Raw genomic sequence first — 17,142 nt, forward strand, 5'->3', positions numbered from 1 at the left:
GGCTGTGTCCTGTCCTCTTTACTACTAGGGCTGGGTTGGTTTGTGGGTGATGGGATGGGATACCCCGGCTCACCTCCCCCAAAGTTCTGGCCTCACTATCTTGGAGGAAGGTGACCACACAGACCTTCTTCCAGGCCAGTATCCGTGCTGCTTGTTACTTGGGCAACGGTTGGGCCCCTGCCTCAGATGAGTGAGGTTAGGGAAGATGAAGCTACCTCATGTCCACCACCCCCCATAAACAGACTATCCTGGGACCAGACCAGGGCCTAAGACACTGCAGACACCACACTGAATTTGGATCGGCCATTCCTCAGGCACAACTCAACTGCTCTTCTGGGCCAAGGAAGAAGCCTGCCTCTCTCGACCTGGACCACCAGCCAGGCATCTTTGTATTCCCCACCCCTGACTCTGCACTCCCCGGGTGGGATCCAGGCCAACTTCATCATTCTGGGTCTTGGGGCAGTTGGAAGCCGAGTCAGGCCCCACCAGCCCACCGCAGCTGGCTTTCCACCTGCAGACAAACGGTACCCAAACCTGCCTGGATCCACTGGGAGTTCTAACAGCTTAGACAGGGGTCCTGGGGGAGTTGAGTGGCCTGGGGAGGGACCCCCGCCAGTTTGCGTGGGCAAAGCTGGTCCTACTTCTATGCAAACAAATGACCTGCCCCAACTTCTCTTGGGGAGGAATGGGGGCAAGAAGAGCTGTGCCACCAGAAAGCCCTGGCATCGCCTCTCCAGGGATGGGTCCCCAAGGGAACCCCCGCTCCCCAGGGAGTGATGCTTCTGCCTATAGGCGGACTACCGGGCTGTGCACTCATGACCTGGGGAGGGAAGCAGACATTCTCAGACATCCTCCTGTCAAGCCTTAAACACAGCCTGCCCCCCTCCCCAGAGTCAGGATGGTGGAGGCAGCTCCGGGTTTCAGGGCCAAAGCTGCAGACTATCTGTGTCCCAGTCAAGCTCTTTCTCCTTTAGAATAACTCCTCTTAAAAATACTAATCAAACGGCTCTTCCTGTTTCCTCCGTAGATGCAGTTCTTTTCCCTTCTCAGGAGAAACCACATGAGGTTTCTGTCACTCTTCGTGGAGACAAAGCTTGAAGGCACAAGCTGGGGAGAAAGTTGTGTCCCTAGTGAGGGTATGTGTGTGGCCCCCTCCCACCAGGGAAGTTGTCCAAGCCCAGGCCTGTGAGAGGCCTTGGCTCCAGCCGACAACATCTTGGACGCCCAGAGAGGTGCTCCCAGACCCCCAAGCTGGCTGTCTCAGGCGGGCTGGGGCCTCAGGATGACTTGTTCGATGCTGAGGGTTCCGGGTGACACCCTGGGCTCTGCCCCTCAATCTCAGGAGAGAGTTGTCTCTGCAGAGGCCACCATGGTTTTCAAAGGCTCAGCCTCTCGCTGCTCCTTTTTTTTTTTTTTTTTTTTTTTTTTTCTCCCTCCTTAAGTCCAGCTTAGTAAGTGATTAGCCCTGCAGTTGGCACCTGTGTCCCAGCCACTCCATTCCCCAAACCGGCAGGCCAGGGAGCCTCCCCAGGCTTCTTACAAAGGAGGCTGGAAACTTTACCTGCCAGTTGAGGGACACCGCTACCGCTACCGGGAGCCGCTGGTCACCCCACCTAGGCCTCTCGTTTCCTGCTCCACTAACTGCGGAACTTCGAAGTAGTCCCACACTTCCCCACACTCCCTCCTTGTTTCGTCCTTCCTGGATTTGTCCCAGCCTCAGGGCCCTGAAATGGAAGCGAATGTAGCTCGGAGCTCCCTGCCGCCTGAGCCGCAGCAGGATTGGAGGTTGGAAAGGGCGGCCAGGAAGACGGGGGGCCCTTCCCTGGCCTCTGCCTGCAGCTGACACCCATTGATGGATTGATTTCCTAATTGTCTGCTTAATCCCGTCCAAGAGGGTGGATTTATTATTTAAGCAAGTCAACTCAAAAACAGCAAAACAATGTGGCCCCCAAGATCGAGCAGCAGCTGAGGAGTAGAACAAAAAGATGAAAAAAAAGTGGGAAAGGGGACGGAAGAAAATCTTCCACTTGGCGAGTATTTTGCTTAATGAGACACCGGCCTGGGACAGCTACCCGGTAACCCAACCCTTGGTCACAGAAGGCCCCAGGGGGCTCCTTCCCCTAGTCGCCAGCCTGGGATGATGGTAGGAACCACAACACATCTTACTGTATAAGAAAGAAACCATAGGAAATACGGAGAAATATCTTTCCCTGGAGTCTTACTCCCTGGATAGAATAGAGTTTAGGAATGGCAGTCGGCTGCCATTGACCGCTTGACCGTGGGTTTTTCCATCCCATGTGTATGTGGATCTACCTGCTCACTCCTGAGAGCTTGAAACTTCCTTTCGTTCAAGAGAGCCAGCTGTCCCTAGCATTGACCTCCCACGAAGCCCAAGCTTTCCCTAACAGATTTGGGATTTTCTCATCCCATCTCCCTCCCCTTCTCATTGGAACAAAATTATTTTCTAAGATCATGCAACCACAGATTCTGGTAGCTAGAGAGAGCGTCCCTCTCCCCATGTGAGCCTCTCTGTGTTGGTGTACAAACGTGTGCATGTGCCACTGTGCCCGCAAATCCATAGGTGCTCCCAGACATAGGAGGGGGGAAAGAAAGTCCATGCCACATTGCCGATGCTTTGAGCTGGGACAACATTTGCAGGGTTGGGGGTGGCTAAAATGGGAAGAAGGAAGGTGGCCACTGTGGTCGCCTGTGATCATCAAGGCACACCTGGATGGTGCCCAGCCCTGAACTTCAAGGACGCCTGTATTCCCCACCACGATGTGCCCCAGGAAGTTGCACTGGCATCAATGCGTGCCCCAGGAAGTTGCACTGGCATCAATGTTGCATAGCTTAGGACCTGTGCAATCATCCCTTGACACCAAGACTCAACTGGGTGTCCACAGGACTAGCTGACCCCCGTCACAACTGCCCACTTAGGGCTCTTTAGAATTGAGCCTCCTCTGGAGAGGCTCTGGGCCGACATCGGGGAAGGTCAAGCCCCTAGTGACACACCCAGGCCCAGGCTTTCCCCAGCAGGGCTGGAGCTCCAGAAGAGAGACCCACCTGAGCAGGGGGAGGAGTGAGAGGAGGCTGGTTACTTGGTCTGGCGGCTGCCCCCAAGCTTAGGAAGGGGGATTCACCCGGGGCCTCTGGCTTAGTGACCGAAGCCAGAGGAGCCATCAATCCTGTCCCTGCTCCGCATATGGGAAAGCCTTGGAGTTAGTGTTTGGCCCTCCATTCTGGGCTCCCCTTGCCGCTTGGGAGGCCTCCATGTGGGAGGACTGCCCTCTATTGGTCCCTGAGCTGGGACACGGCAGCAGTCACCAGGGCCACCTCACAGCTGAGCATACCCCAAAATCAGCATCAAGCTGGCTACTCTACAGAGGGTGCCGGGTAGAGCAGAGGCAACTTTCGCCTCCAATGGAAGCAGTCCTGTTTCACACACACAGGCTTGCCCGTGACCCTTCCTTCCCCATCTACTACCCCGCCTGTTTCCACAGCCATTCTCGGAAATTCTCCATCACAGCTACCTCCTCTGTCTCTGCCCCACTCACACCTATCGCTGCCACTCCTCCTCTCAACCAGCTAAAACCCTGATGCACACTCTGCCAGCTTGCTCGCTCACACGTGCTGACACTCTCGGGCACACCCGTGCCACCGTCTGGCCAGCTTCGCGGCCTTTGACACCGAGCTCTCCAGAGTCTCTGGGTACCTGCACCCGTGCTATTTGATTTGCCACACGCAGCATCCTTTCCATCCCTTGGCGGGGGTCCCCTCCTCTCAGGATTTTCAAGCACTCACCCCACAAACCACTTTCCAAACACATCCCTGCCCAGCATTGTTCCCAGCTCCTCCCAGATCTCGCCTGCTCCCTTCAGATAATTAAAGTTAGGCTGTGTGTTTGTATGTATGTGTGATCTTATTTTTTAAACACACACCCCCACACATACATATGCGTGTATATATACAAACACACACAGCAATTAGAACTATCCATTCCTGCCATCGTCCCTCCTGTGCTAAAAACATGTCCCCACATCGCCACACCATGAACCCAGCATCATGTAGTCACGGGCTCCTGAACTCTCTCTCTCTCTCTCTCTCTCTCTCTCTCACACACACACACACACACACACACACACACACACACTGACACTTTCACACACCCACCCCCAGCTCCCTCCCTGGTGTTTCTCAGGGGGCATGACCTCCCACCCACCTCCAGGGCATCTGAATGGGCTCCCCTCAGAAGAGCCAAGTACCAGGAGGGCTCTGCCTCAACGGCCCCCCACGCACACACCCCCAGTGGACATGTCTCTGGCTGAGCCTGACCAGGGTGGGTCTGGGTATTATTAGGCTGCAGAGACAGCACGGAGGCATATGGTCTCGTACACAAGAAATAATGTTCATGTTAAATCAGACCTCATGCATAATGCATGGTGCCTGATCTCACATTATTTTGGGTGTTCGTCAAAATCAGTGTTCTTTCTTGTGAGGGCTCCTGAAAGGAAGGGGAAAGGGCGTTCGCTAATTGCACCCGCAGCCTGGACCAGGGAGCCGAACGTGCCCTGGGAGCCTCCCTCTGGCCCCACGAGTGGGTCTCATCCCTCTGTCCCCTCTGTCTTTCCACATAGAAGGAGGGGCTGACTCGCGTTTGGAGCAGGCGTGAGGCCCCGTGTTATTTTTATTTCTTTTCTCTCGGCTCTCTTGTCCCCGGAGGGTTCTGGGGAATAGCAGTGGCTTGTCGTCCGCACACCCGATTCATTTGCCGTTTTATGAACTCCCCTTTGATTCATTGCCTCCCTAAGTCAATGATTCACTCCTGATGGCTTTTCAGAAATCCTTCTTCAAAGGCTCCAGATTATTCAGCTCTTAGCAGGAGCAGACTGTGACCCTGCACTGCTACTGCCCTCCCTGCTTACGGTTGGAAATTGTCACCATCCTTGCCTTTCCCCAGGGCTGGCCAGCCTGGAGAGGAGGAAGTGCTCCCTCCATGCAGAAGCTGCTAGAGTTGACCTCAGCAGCTCATGGACAGACCTGGCCCTCTGGCAAAGCCCCTTCCTGCCACTGTGGGTTACCTGCCTTTTCCCATTGTCATCAAAATCCCTGGGGATGCTCTCCATGTCTCAGGAGAGGCAGAGAGCAGAATAGTGAAGCACAGGGGCTGTGGGACCAGAAAGATCTGGGTACAAGTCCTGGCTCCACCTCTGATCAACTGTGTGACTTTAGGCCAGCTCCTTACCCTTTCTGTGCCTCAGTTTTCTGATACGGTGACAATGGCAGTCCCTACATCATAGAGCTATTTTGAGGATTAAGGGACATGAGGTACACAGAGTGCTCAGCATAAGTAGGTGATGGATGAATGAAAGCTGTTTTACTGTGGGGCCTGGGTAGGGCATTGTACAAAAGCAAGTGAACAGGGAAGAAAACCAAAATGTAATGAACTTTTACACGGATCCCACTCCGCCCAAGGCACTCTGACATAATACTTATCCGTGCACTGACTTTGTACTTTATTTTCTTTATCTCACATTAACTATTCCTATTTTGCAGATGAGGAAACTGTTGCCCAGAGGGTTTGAGTGACCTATCCAAGGCAGCAAGACTAGTTAATTATAAAGCCTGGAATAAAACCCATTTTATCTGACACACAGGTCCATGTTATTTTTATACTCCCTGCTGGGGTGAACAGTAGTGTCCAGTGCTTGGGGCATGTGCCCAAAGCAGAGGGGGTTCTAGAACTCAGGACTGGGCCAGGGAGAGAAGTAGGGACCAAGGGTATTAGAGCTAATTAGATCTGCCCCCTTCTCCACCACCATGCAATCAGGTAAATCCCATGAGGCTCAGGGAAGTTGCATGAATCACCAAGAAGTTCAGGAAGCCTTCCTAATGGGTCGATTCGGAGCACTGTGCACTGAGAAGCTACATATAGTGGCTAAGAATGCGGGCCCTGGCATCTGCCCAGGCTTCCATCCTGGCCTCACCACCTCCTACCCATGGGACCTTGGGCAAGCTACTTATGCTCTCCATACCTCAGTTTCCTCATCTGTCAAAAGAAGACGATGACAGTACCTGCCTGGTAGGATTGCTGTGAGGATTAGATGAGAGATGATATACATAAACACTTAGAAGAGAGCCTGGCATAGTGTTAAGTGTGCATTAAATATTAGCTATAAAATCAACTTTATATGTACAATATATATTATTGTATAATTGCTGGGGCTGAAGCAGTGCAGAAAAATAATGCCTAGTGCTTTTTCTACCCACAGAATTATTTTTTGTCATTCTCAAAACCATTCTGGGAAGAAAAGTTCAAGCTCTCCATTCCCAGTCCACAGATGAGGAAACGGAGGCCCAAGGATTTTGAGAGACTTGCCCAAAATGACCCAGAAAATTAGTGGCAGGTGCAATCTCCTAGCCTGTTCCCCATCTGACTCTTTGTGGCAACCCCATGCCCTCAGTAATGTGCTCTGAGCCTCTTCTAAGTACTAAGGCCCTGTGCTGGGTTCTGGGGAGATAGCACCCAGAGGGTCAGGGAAGGCCCCATAGACAGTGGTACCATTAATGCGACAGTGGTACGCATTCATGAAGAATGCGTGAGGGGTTGCCTCTGGGCCTCCTAGCTCAGGGCCTGATCCCAAGGAGATAAAACCACTCAGCCCCAATGCCCTCAGACCCCACTAGTTCCCCCTTCCTGAGCCTTCATGCCTCTTCCTGCCCTGCTCAGGACCCTTCCACACACCCCCTTTGATCCCAACACAGAAGATTCAACTCAGGGTCAAGGCCCCTAGACCCCACGAAGCCACCCACCATGACACTAATCTAACTATAGATTCCTTCAAGTCCCAACTCCTGCTTCTCCTGCAACCCTGCCCAGAGGTTGACCACCAAACCATGCCACAGGGCATCCCAGCCTAAAAGGCAGGGGCCAGGTACCTGGCTCCAGGCCTCACTCTACTGTTTATCTTTAGTATGACCCAAGTTGGGTCATTTGTCATCTCTGGACCTCAATATATGAAATGGGCATTCCCTCGTTTACCTACATCCATCCTACGTCCATCCATTCGTCCATTCACCAACCACCCACGAACCCATGCAACCATCCATTCATCCGTCTACCCACCCATCCTCTCATCCATTCATCCATGTACGTACCTCTTCAACCACCCACCCATCCATTTACCCAACCACTCACAATCCACCCACTCATCCAATCATACAATTTAACAGGTCCTATGTTGAGAAGCAGGAATAGACCAGTCCCCCTGTCCTTAAAACGCTCCTGGGTTAGTCTCTTCCCTTTCCTACCTCTCAGTCATATAGAGTAGGCATGTGAGAGCCCAAAGGAGATCACTGTTTGGGAGGAAACAATGAAATCTACTGTTACATCTATGAATCTTGTGTGTCAGAGCACTGGGAACCTCCATGCCCCACTCATTTCTTCAGGGCCCTACAGAAGATGTAGTCAGTATAGCCTCTGCATGGCCCAAGGACTCCCCTTAGCTCTAAATTCTCATTCCAGGGATGCCAGGTATTAACCTAAACTAGAGAAATTTCAAAGCAAGTGAGGGAGAGAGAGGAGCTTGTGGATATAACTTCTGCCAAGGCTGAAGATCACCACTGGAGCTCAGTTTTTCTACCAGAAATGGCAGCAGTATCTCAGCACCAGAGAGATATGGGGAAATGTTCTGGACCCAGGCCTGTCCCCACCTAGCTGTGTGACCTTGAGTAAGTCCCTGCTATTCTCTGGACCTCAATTTCCTCACCAGTGCAGTATGGGGGGTGGTCTATGGGTCCTCCCAGCTCTGAGGTGGTCCCTCTCCATCCTCACTTCCCTTCCAGCCTGGGTGGGCCTGCCACTCTGACAATGGGGCCTCTCTGACCAGCCCACACATGAGGAGGAGTACAAGATGACGTGGCTGGTGTCCACAGCCCTGAGTCCTCTGGCTATTCAACCCCGCCCTCTCCTGACACAAACAACCCTCAGTCACCTCCCCCTCCCACCCCCCAGAATCTGGGCATAGCTGGGGCTTGCTGTGCCCTGGTCACCCCATGAATCACCCCTCTATGGTCCCCCGGGGGAGTGGTCCAGGGAGCATCCTACGCCCCATGCGGGGTGAGGGCCAGAATTGCAGCCCTCAAGCAGGCAGTGTCCACAGGAACAATGGAGGCCTGTGGCTGGCAGCCGGAATGCAGCCATTGTCCTGCCCTGGCCCCCAACCCCAAGGCCTCAGGTCCCCAGGCCAGGCAGGCTGGCGTGGGTCGGTGCATCAGGCACTCGTGTGCTGCTTCCCCTCTTTGGGCAGGCGAGCGGGTGGGCCGCCGGGCCAGAGCCCACCTCCACACCCCAGCTCACAAAGGATCCCATGCACAGGGTGAGGAGAAGCGAGGCAGGACCCAAGGAAGCCAGGCCGTCCTCGGACCCACCCATTCCCAGGGTACTTGGAGCAGACTCAGAGAAGGGGCCTCACAGCTCCAAGACCCAAGCTATACATCACAGTGGGGAGGGGGACCACATTAGAATAATGCAGGATTAGAGTGGGGTTGCTATAGCGACATATTAGGGCAATACATCTAGGGAGCCCGGCCCCTTGGTGATGTATGACTCTGCTCAGCTGAGGGGAGCGGGGGGGGGGACATTCCCACCCCTCCGAGGGGAGAGCAGACACCAAACATGCTCTTCACTGGGGGAGAACATCTGCCTTGGACTCCAAAAATAGGCTTCTCAGAATCCTGTCAAGACTGAGAGAGATGCCCTGCCAATCCAATCTCCAACAACCCCACTGGGGTCCACGCTCAACTCAGCTTCAACTTCAAATCCCAACTCCAGCCTCTGCCTCAGCCTCTGTGCCCCACGCCAACCTCAGCCCCAGCCTGCATCGCAGCCCCTCCAGGCTCTCTCCTTTCTGCTTCAGTGCTCAGGACGATTCCCATACTACCTCCCCAGCATCCAGCGGGGTCAGTAGGACTATATGAGGGTGGGGGAGGGGCAAAGAAGGAGGGAGGGAGGAGCACCCAGAAATACCCATCAACCAAACCATCAAAAGTGTTAATTTGAGAGAAGCCTGGAGAAAAAGGCTGAGGGCACCCATGCTGTCCCCTTCTCACCCACAGGCCTCCCCAAGCCAGCATCGGGGCACCCCACCCCCACCTTATCCCAAATCTGGGAATTTAACTTCCTTCTATATACTCCCAGGGCCACCACTGGGGTATTGGGGTGGACTAGCCCTAGAGTGAAACTTGGATGAGGCTCCCAGCAAAGGAGACCATGCTAAAATACCTTCATGTGATATTTGTAATATTGTGTGACAAAGTCAGACCGTGAGATCCCTTTCAAAGTGCTATATCAAGTTATTTGTACTGCTTGCCCTATCTCAGAGGCCGCCCCCCCACCATACTCAACCCTCTGGGGACTTCAGGAAAAGATTCTCTTGAGATAACCTGCTTAGCTATATCCACCTTGATGAGAAGAGGCAGGACAAATAACCCCCTCCAAGAATCACAGGAGTGAGGGAGGGATAAATTAGGAGGTTGGGATTAACATATACACACTACTGTACATAAAATAGATAATCAACAAGGACCTACTGTATAGCACAGGGAACTATACCTAATAATCTGTAATAACCTCTATGGGAAAAGAATCTGAAAAAGAATAGATATATGAATATATGTATAACTAAATCACTTTGTTGCACACCTGAAAATAACACAACATTGTAAATCAACTATACTCCAAAATAAAATTTAAAATGTTTTTAAAAAAGAAAATGCTTTAGGACCTTTCCTAGCTTCTCAAAAAAGACAAAAACAAAAACAAAAAAAACAGTCATAAGTGCAAGTATAACCCTATCCCCCATCTCTCTGTATCTTGACTTTCCATCTGTGTTCACGTGACTGTGTATAACTCTCATTTTGTGTGTGCCTCCTCACTGAATGGTATTTTTTAGTTAATTCAATCGATTACAATAATTACACAACGCCCCCCAAATTCTTCCTTTTTCCTTTTGAAAGTAACGCTCTGGCCCTGTGCCGGGGAGCAGGGTGGGGGGGGGGTGCGGGTGGCTCCAGCCCCAACTGGAAGATGCTGACCTCGACATCCCCAGCTCCCACCAGAGGAGGGCATATGTCATAAGACGAGGCAGGGTAGGAGGTGTTGCCTTCTGTGTGCACACTCATGCGCCACCTGTGCCCGTGAACACATGTGGGTAAATACACACACACACACACACACACACACACACACATACACTTTGGCCCTACCCTGGTGTTATCCCCGCAATGGAAGAAGCGTCATCCATTATTAGAAAGAACCCATGAAGGGGGTTTCTTGTCTCACTGTCCTTCGTCCTCTGGGAGCCTCCTCGCTCACACTCACATAGACATACATGCTCACATGCCATATACGCACACACAGAGCAGTGCAAAGAGGAAGGGAAGAGAAAGGCCAAAAGAAGAAGGTAGGTGAAGACAGTGCATGTGCCCAGAGGGCAGCTCCTGGGATGGGGGCGGCAGAGTGCCCGGGGTGCACTGAGTGGGAGGGAAGCTTCGTGGCTTCCTCTCTTCCCCAGCCAGCGACCAAAGGTCAGCCCAGGCGGCTCAGCCACTTGCGGTCCACCCACCCCCATCGGGTCATGTGAGACCAGGACCAAAGCCTCATCAACACGCCATTGTCCTCCAGAGCCCAGCCTTGTGCTGGAGGGAACAAGCCCCCCCCCCAGCCCAAGAGCAGTCAGTGCCCCTCCAGAACCTGTGGTCCCCTCCTGAGGGGACCCTCTCATCCCCCACCTTAAGGTGCCTGATGCTCAGGCTAATGCTATCCTCTTTGGGGCCTTCCGTCCCCTTCTGAGAAATGGGAAGGAATCAGCTTTCCACTTGCACTGAGAGTGCCTGGGGTGGGAGTAGTGAGTGAGCAGGGGGAGGAAAGGCCCTCTTTCTCATGTGCCCTCCGAGGGGTGCATATACCACCCCATGCCACCCCCCTCCCCGCCCGTTCCCCACATACTGTGGAGGGGAGAGAGAGTAGAGCAGAGAGGGCCCAAGAGTTGCCCTGAAGGTCATCTTGCACGTCAGCACAGGGATGGGCCCCAGAGCCCCTTGCGCCCTGGCTCCCAGCCTGGACCATAACACAGGCTCCATTGACTCCTGGGCACCCTCTTTCCCAAGATGCACGCAAAGCTGTGGGCTCGTGGTTCCGGCCCACGGGCCCCTGAGTCCCACAAGGCTCCATGGGGCCTAGCCCCACAGGACTCGCCCAGGAAAAGAGGCCAGAGCTGGCTGGCTGGACGGTGTGGGTGGAGGCAGCTGCCAAGGGGCTGGCAGGAGAGAGGGAGACGGAAGGGATGGACACTGCACCTACACAGAATCTCCTCGATCCAGGCTAATGGCCCTCATTGCCAACCCCTAGGCACTGCCCTACCCAGCCCAGAGTGGAGTCAAAGATCCCCAGTGCCTCCTCTACCCACCCCCCCTAATCCCTGCTGACTCCTTGCAAAAACAGGGACCTCTGCCCCAACACTGAGACTAAACCTAGGGCAAAGCCACCCTGGCCCACCCTCTGCCTCCTACAAGGGAAGTCAGGTGGAGAAGGATGGTTGTGTCTGCGGGAGGGGGATCAGAGGAAAGCTGGGCTCCTGTAATGGGAGGGCTGCCCCAGCAGGATGACAGAGAGATGATTAAACCCACAGAGAAGATTGATAAGAGAGCTAAACAGCTGCAGCTCTGCAAGGTGGGCTGGGGACAAATCTCATCTTGTCCTGGCGGCACTCTAGGGGGGCTGGGGCAGCCTGGCTGAGCTCGTGACCTACACATGCTCACCCGGCAGAGATTGGGGCGGGGGAGGGCTGCTCCCACCTTCTTCCCCCACCCCCAGGCCTCTGATGGTGACTTCCAGAGCCCAGCCCTCACTCCTGCCGGCCCGGAGCTCGGCCCCCACTCCACACCCCCCTGTACTTAGGCAGCGTGCCCCTTCTCACAGGTGCCCCCTTCACCCACAGCATCTCTGCCACAGCTCTCACTCTCGTTATTATTAGATGTGATTTACAGCGGAAACGCTGAGTCAGACAAACCAAGACTCCCCAGGCAGAGGCAGTGGGAGAGGAGAGTCCAGGGGAGGTGGCCCTCTTGAGGCAGGGTTCTCGGAAGAAAGTGAGGAGATGGGGGTCCGAGATGAGTTGGAGGGTCATCTCTCCTGTTTCTCCTGTTTGTTCCAGGCCCAGGATCCTCACCTGGGTCTCTTGGACGTTCAGACCCCTTTTCTGATCCCCACCCAGGTTTTCAGCCTCTGATCTTCCTCAACAAGTTGGAAGAGAATAACCCAGGGATCCAGAAGTCTTGACATCAAGGTGGTTCTGCTGGGCCGTTTCCTTATACCAGGGCTCGTGGTCCAAAGATGGAGAGAGGCAGGAAAAGTGCATTGCTGGGGTCCCATCCCCCCTCTCTGCAGCGGAAAACACAGGCACTGTGCGCTCATGTGGGCGTCCGAAGGCACCAGGACACGTGGGGCACAGTTCCTGCTCCCACCTTGTGCCGAAGAGCTCTGGCGGGCAGGTCCGTCTCTGCTCCCTAGGTCTCTGACTCCCTGGCAGGGAGGAACTGGGCATTGTTGCCAAAAATAAACGTTCGCTCTCCCGCTCCCTGGCTCCCGGCTCCCGCTCATTAGGATGCGTGGCGTTTGGCTGCGGTCCCACACCTTGCAGCTCATTATAAATATGCAGTCGCTGCTGGCGCTACCCCAATCATCTCTGCAATCAGAGCTTTTAATTAGGTTAATTAAATTGTATCAAATCTCGCAGGGACGCAGTTCACTGATGCTGATGAGGCAGCCAAAACAGACCCCAGCTCCTCTGCTAATGAAGGCCGCTGCCTGCCTGCGTGGCGAGAGAGCCCGAGCGCATAATAAACAGGCGCATCCTGTGGGAGGAGCTGCTGCCCAGGCCCTGAGCTCTGGGGACCCGGCAGGGAGGGGGTCTGCCTCCAGCCCACCAGGCTCCAGCTGCAGCAGAGACTCCCGCCCCGGGAGACCTTCGCCTTCACTATAGAACTAACCGGGGCAGCTTCTAGAGCCCAGGCAGGTGGGCAGGGTCGGGGCTCTGAGCACCTGCCACCCTTACACGGCAAATCTAGGTGTGCCCCCAAGCTTCACTGGCTCCATCTGGGGTTTCCACTTTCCCTCTCCTCCAGCATGGCCCAACCAGGCCAGGACCCCATCCCCTACACACACACACACACACACACACACACCCCTGCCACTGCCTCTCTGGATTGTCTTATTAGCCAGGGAGGCCAGACTGAGACTACAAGGCTCATCCAGCCACTGCTGGTCTAGTCTCCATCTGCCATGGAGGCCATCTGCCCCTGTCGGGGTGGGTGTGGTCTATAATGCTACCAGGCAGTAGCAGGAGGTGGTGGCACCCCTCAGTCTCCAAGTGCCAGATGGACCCTGCATCTCCCCACCTACCACTCCACCTCAAGAGCCCTCTCTGAGGGAGGGACACTTGCCCTCCGACCCCCTGGGATCAAATTAGCTAGTGGTGCGAGACGGTCCCTCATTCCCTAGCCCCTGCCCGTCCTGAGACGGCTGTCCCAGTCCCCTGGCAATCCACGGCTGGCCACGGGGGGCCACAGGCTCCAGAGCTAGAGAGGGCCCTGCAAAGGTCCTCCCGTCTTTACGCAGGAAGGCAAGTGCTGCCACCTCCAAAGGGACTGTCCCCAACGCTCTGCTCAGCCTGGCTCCAACCCCCTCCTCTTAACCCCTCTGTCACTGGCCTCAGTGTCGCTGAGCAGCTGAGGAGAGAAGATGGGGAAATTTTCAGTGCTCTCGGGACATGTTGTTTCTGCTGTAGAAGCTGGTTTTTTGGCTTGGAAAGGGTTTTTTTTTTCCACCCAGTAATGTGAAAACACGAAACCTGAAACCAACCCCCCGACATTTGCCACCGCAGAGAGAAGACTTTGGGGGAACTAGGAGAGAGCTGTAAATGAGTCAGGCTGATTCAGGGCAGGGGGGGCTGCCCAGCTGCCTCCGGGGCACCAGAGTTTCATTAACACTTATGGTCTGGGCTTGACCGTCAGGTGACAGACGACAGGAGAGGAAAGGACTTCCTTCCCACCCTCAACCCCAAACACAGCAGTCCCCAGATAAACTCCTCTTGCCGAGAAACAGCTAGGTCCTTGGCTCTGTCTTGCACCAGCCTCTACTACCACCCTCGCAGCACCACTGCCCCGACACCAGCCAGTGTGCTCCCCTCGCACAAGAGAGGAAACGGCCATGGCCATTACCAGGGCCATCGAGGGATGCAGGCAAGACTGGGCAGGGAGAACTAGACACCAACTCCAGTCAGGAGAGATACAGATTAGACAGCACTTCCCCAAAGTAATGATGGATCCAGGAGTAAGGAACAGGGAGATTCCTTATAGGGAGTCTGAAGAAGCAGGAGAGATTTTTTTCCTCCTGACTGGAGAAGTTAGGAAAGGAGGGCAAGCAGAAGCATGAACTGGGCAGCCTCCTGAACCTCCTAACTCTACTCGCTGGACTTGGGAAAGGAGGCTCTGCCTCTCGGCATTGCGTAGCTGCTCTGGGCTCCTTCCCTACACTTTCTGCTGAGACAGACCCAAGGGAGCTGGGCGGGAGCCCTGCCAGCAGGGAGGCCCCATGACCTGGCTGGCAAAAGAGAGCACACCCTCCGACCCCAGGAAGCAGCTGCACAAGAAATTTGCTGCCACAGCCCCAGGACGGTATCTCAGGTCCCCCATCTCCTCTGCTCACCTGGGGCTTCAGCCCACCCTTCCCCAACATCCCGTGCATGAGGCGGCCCTGTGAACCAACGCTGGGAGAGCTTGAGGAAGGGAGGCCAGCACCATTCACCCACTCGCCTGTCTGTCTCAAGTCCCAACAGGCCCCAGCCTCACCGGCCTCCACAGGTAGGCAGGGCGAGTCTGCATCTGCTGGCTGCCTCCCCTGCTGGAGGCCGTGCAGCTCTTAATTGTTTGCTGCCCCACAGCCAGCAGCATGGGGAGAGAGCAAGCCGTTAACAGACACTCAGAACTGCACATGGGGAGACCCCACCATGTCTCAGTGGAACCACCCTCTGGACGACCTGGGACTCCAACACAGGCTTCCTCCATGGTCCTCACTAGAAAGGTGAAGGGAAAGCCCTTCCCTGCCCAGTCCTTTGGGGGCCACACTTATGCTAGGGGAGCAGGGATGGAGAAAATCTTTTTTCACAAGAGCTCTACCATGTGGCATTAAATCCAATAAACAAATGCATACTAAGCACCTATGGAGTACTGGGCACTTTCGACAGCAGCACCCTGAGAGCTAACCCCAGCGAAGGGGCAGCAGCTCCACCTACTGGGCCCTTTCCCACCCTGTCGCCAGGAATCAGTTCAGTAAAAGATTTTATTCAAAACTACAGGGCTTCCCTGGTGGCACAGTGGCTAAGAATCTGCCTGCCAATGCAGGGGACACAGGTTCAAGCCCTGGTCCGGGAAGATTCCACATGCCGCGGAGCAGCTAAGCCCACGCGCCGCCAACTACTGAGCCTGCACTCTAGAGCCCGTGCTCCGCAACAAGAGAAGCCACCGCAATGAGAAGCCCGCGCACCACAGCGAAGAGTAGCCCCCGCTCACTGCAACTAGGGAAAGCCCATGCTCGGCAACAAAGACCCAACGCAGCCAAAAATAAATAAATAAAATAAATTAATTTTAAAAAAAATACAGTAAGGCCTAACAGTCTCCTGCTTCAATCAGAAGGGCCCTAAGAGGTGGCAGTGGACCATGACTAAGCCAGGCTGGTTGGTTCTCTGCTGGAGAGACCTGGGGCTTCCATGTCACCTGTGCAGCTGCTGCTTTGGAGACTTGGATTGTACAAACCTGAACGACACGTGTCCTGCCAAGAAAAATGTTCTCCACCTCTGCAAGCTGCCACATTCCCCCTGGCACAGCCACAGCAGGGTGCCACCAAGAGCCCAAAGCACCCCTGGACCTGGAGGGGTGGATCCAAAAGAAACAACAGTCTCTTTCCCAAGCAAGGAGCCAGAAGTCTGAGGTTCCAATGGGCACTAAAACGTCAAAGCCCTTGGCCTATTTTCAGGACCCATGAGGCTGGAGCCTCTTAGGTTAAACACAGGGGCAGCCAATCTCTTCCCTTAGAATCCTCGGGCCTCGGAGACAGCCTTCAGTTTAAGAGCAGCTCAGGACCCCTAGCTTTATTCCCTTGCAGTGAGTTGCTCTGATCACTTCTACCCTGGAACTTCATACTCAGAGAAGATGGACCTTCCTGCTCCATTTGGCCTGTGCACCTACATAGCATTTGAGGACTTGTGAATGTGTACATGAAACCCTAGTGGTGTGTTCGTGCACACACCTGTGTTTACGAAGCCTTGTGCATCTACTACCCTGAGAGCCTATAAAGAGTGTGCACCTTTGCGTGGGCGTGTGCTTCACCAGAAGGCATTTAGGTATACCTCCACCCTCCTCCCACCTTCCTCCCCAGCGGGGGCAAGGGAGCCCCAGCAGCAGTATCAAGCAAGCTGTTCTGTCCCAGGAACAGACTGCTGCTTGATCTGTTTGCTCCTCTGTCCAACACCCATGTGATGAGTCCCTTTCCTGACTCAGGTCTCAAGTCTCCAGACGCCTCTGTCATAAGACTGTCAACATTTACTTAGCTCAGCGCCTTCCCAGACTGGGAAGCACTTCCTTCCTGAAGGCAAAAGCTGCTAGCTTCTAGTCCCCTGGCCCTCCCTCCTGCTTTCTGGGGCTCCCAGATCCGAATCCCACTGAGTACACCCTTAGGAAACAGGCTTTCATTTCAGGCTTTGTATAAGAACATAATAGTCGTAGGAATTTATTAAGTTTGAATAATTTTTCTTTTTAAATACCCGCAGAAGGGTGTTGCTCTTCCCCCTCCAGGGGGTGAGGTGTAAGCAAGCCTCCCAGAATCCTGCTCCTCCCACATCTGCTCTAAGCACGCTCAGCCCTGTCCTGACTGGCCTCGGCCTCCCAGCCCTATGTGGGCAGGTAAGGGAAGGGTGAGACTCTGGGAGGTCTACGTGTCTGCCGTGCACACGCTGGGGTATCTATTTCTGGGTGAAGGCCTGTACCAAGCCATTTATAGCCTTGGAATCAAGAGCTGGCCAGGAGGGC

The sequence above is a fragment of the Balaenoptera borealis genome, assembly GCF_965194805.1.
Source record: "Balaenoptera borealis genome assembly, chromosome: 1".
Lineage (NCBI taxonomy): Eukaryota > Metazoa > Chordata > Mammalia > Artiodactyla > Balaenopteridae > Balaenoptera > Balaenoptera borealis.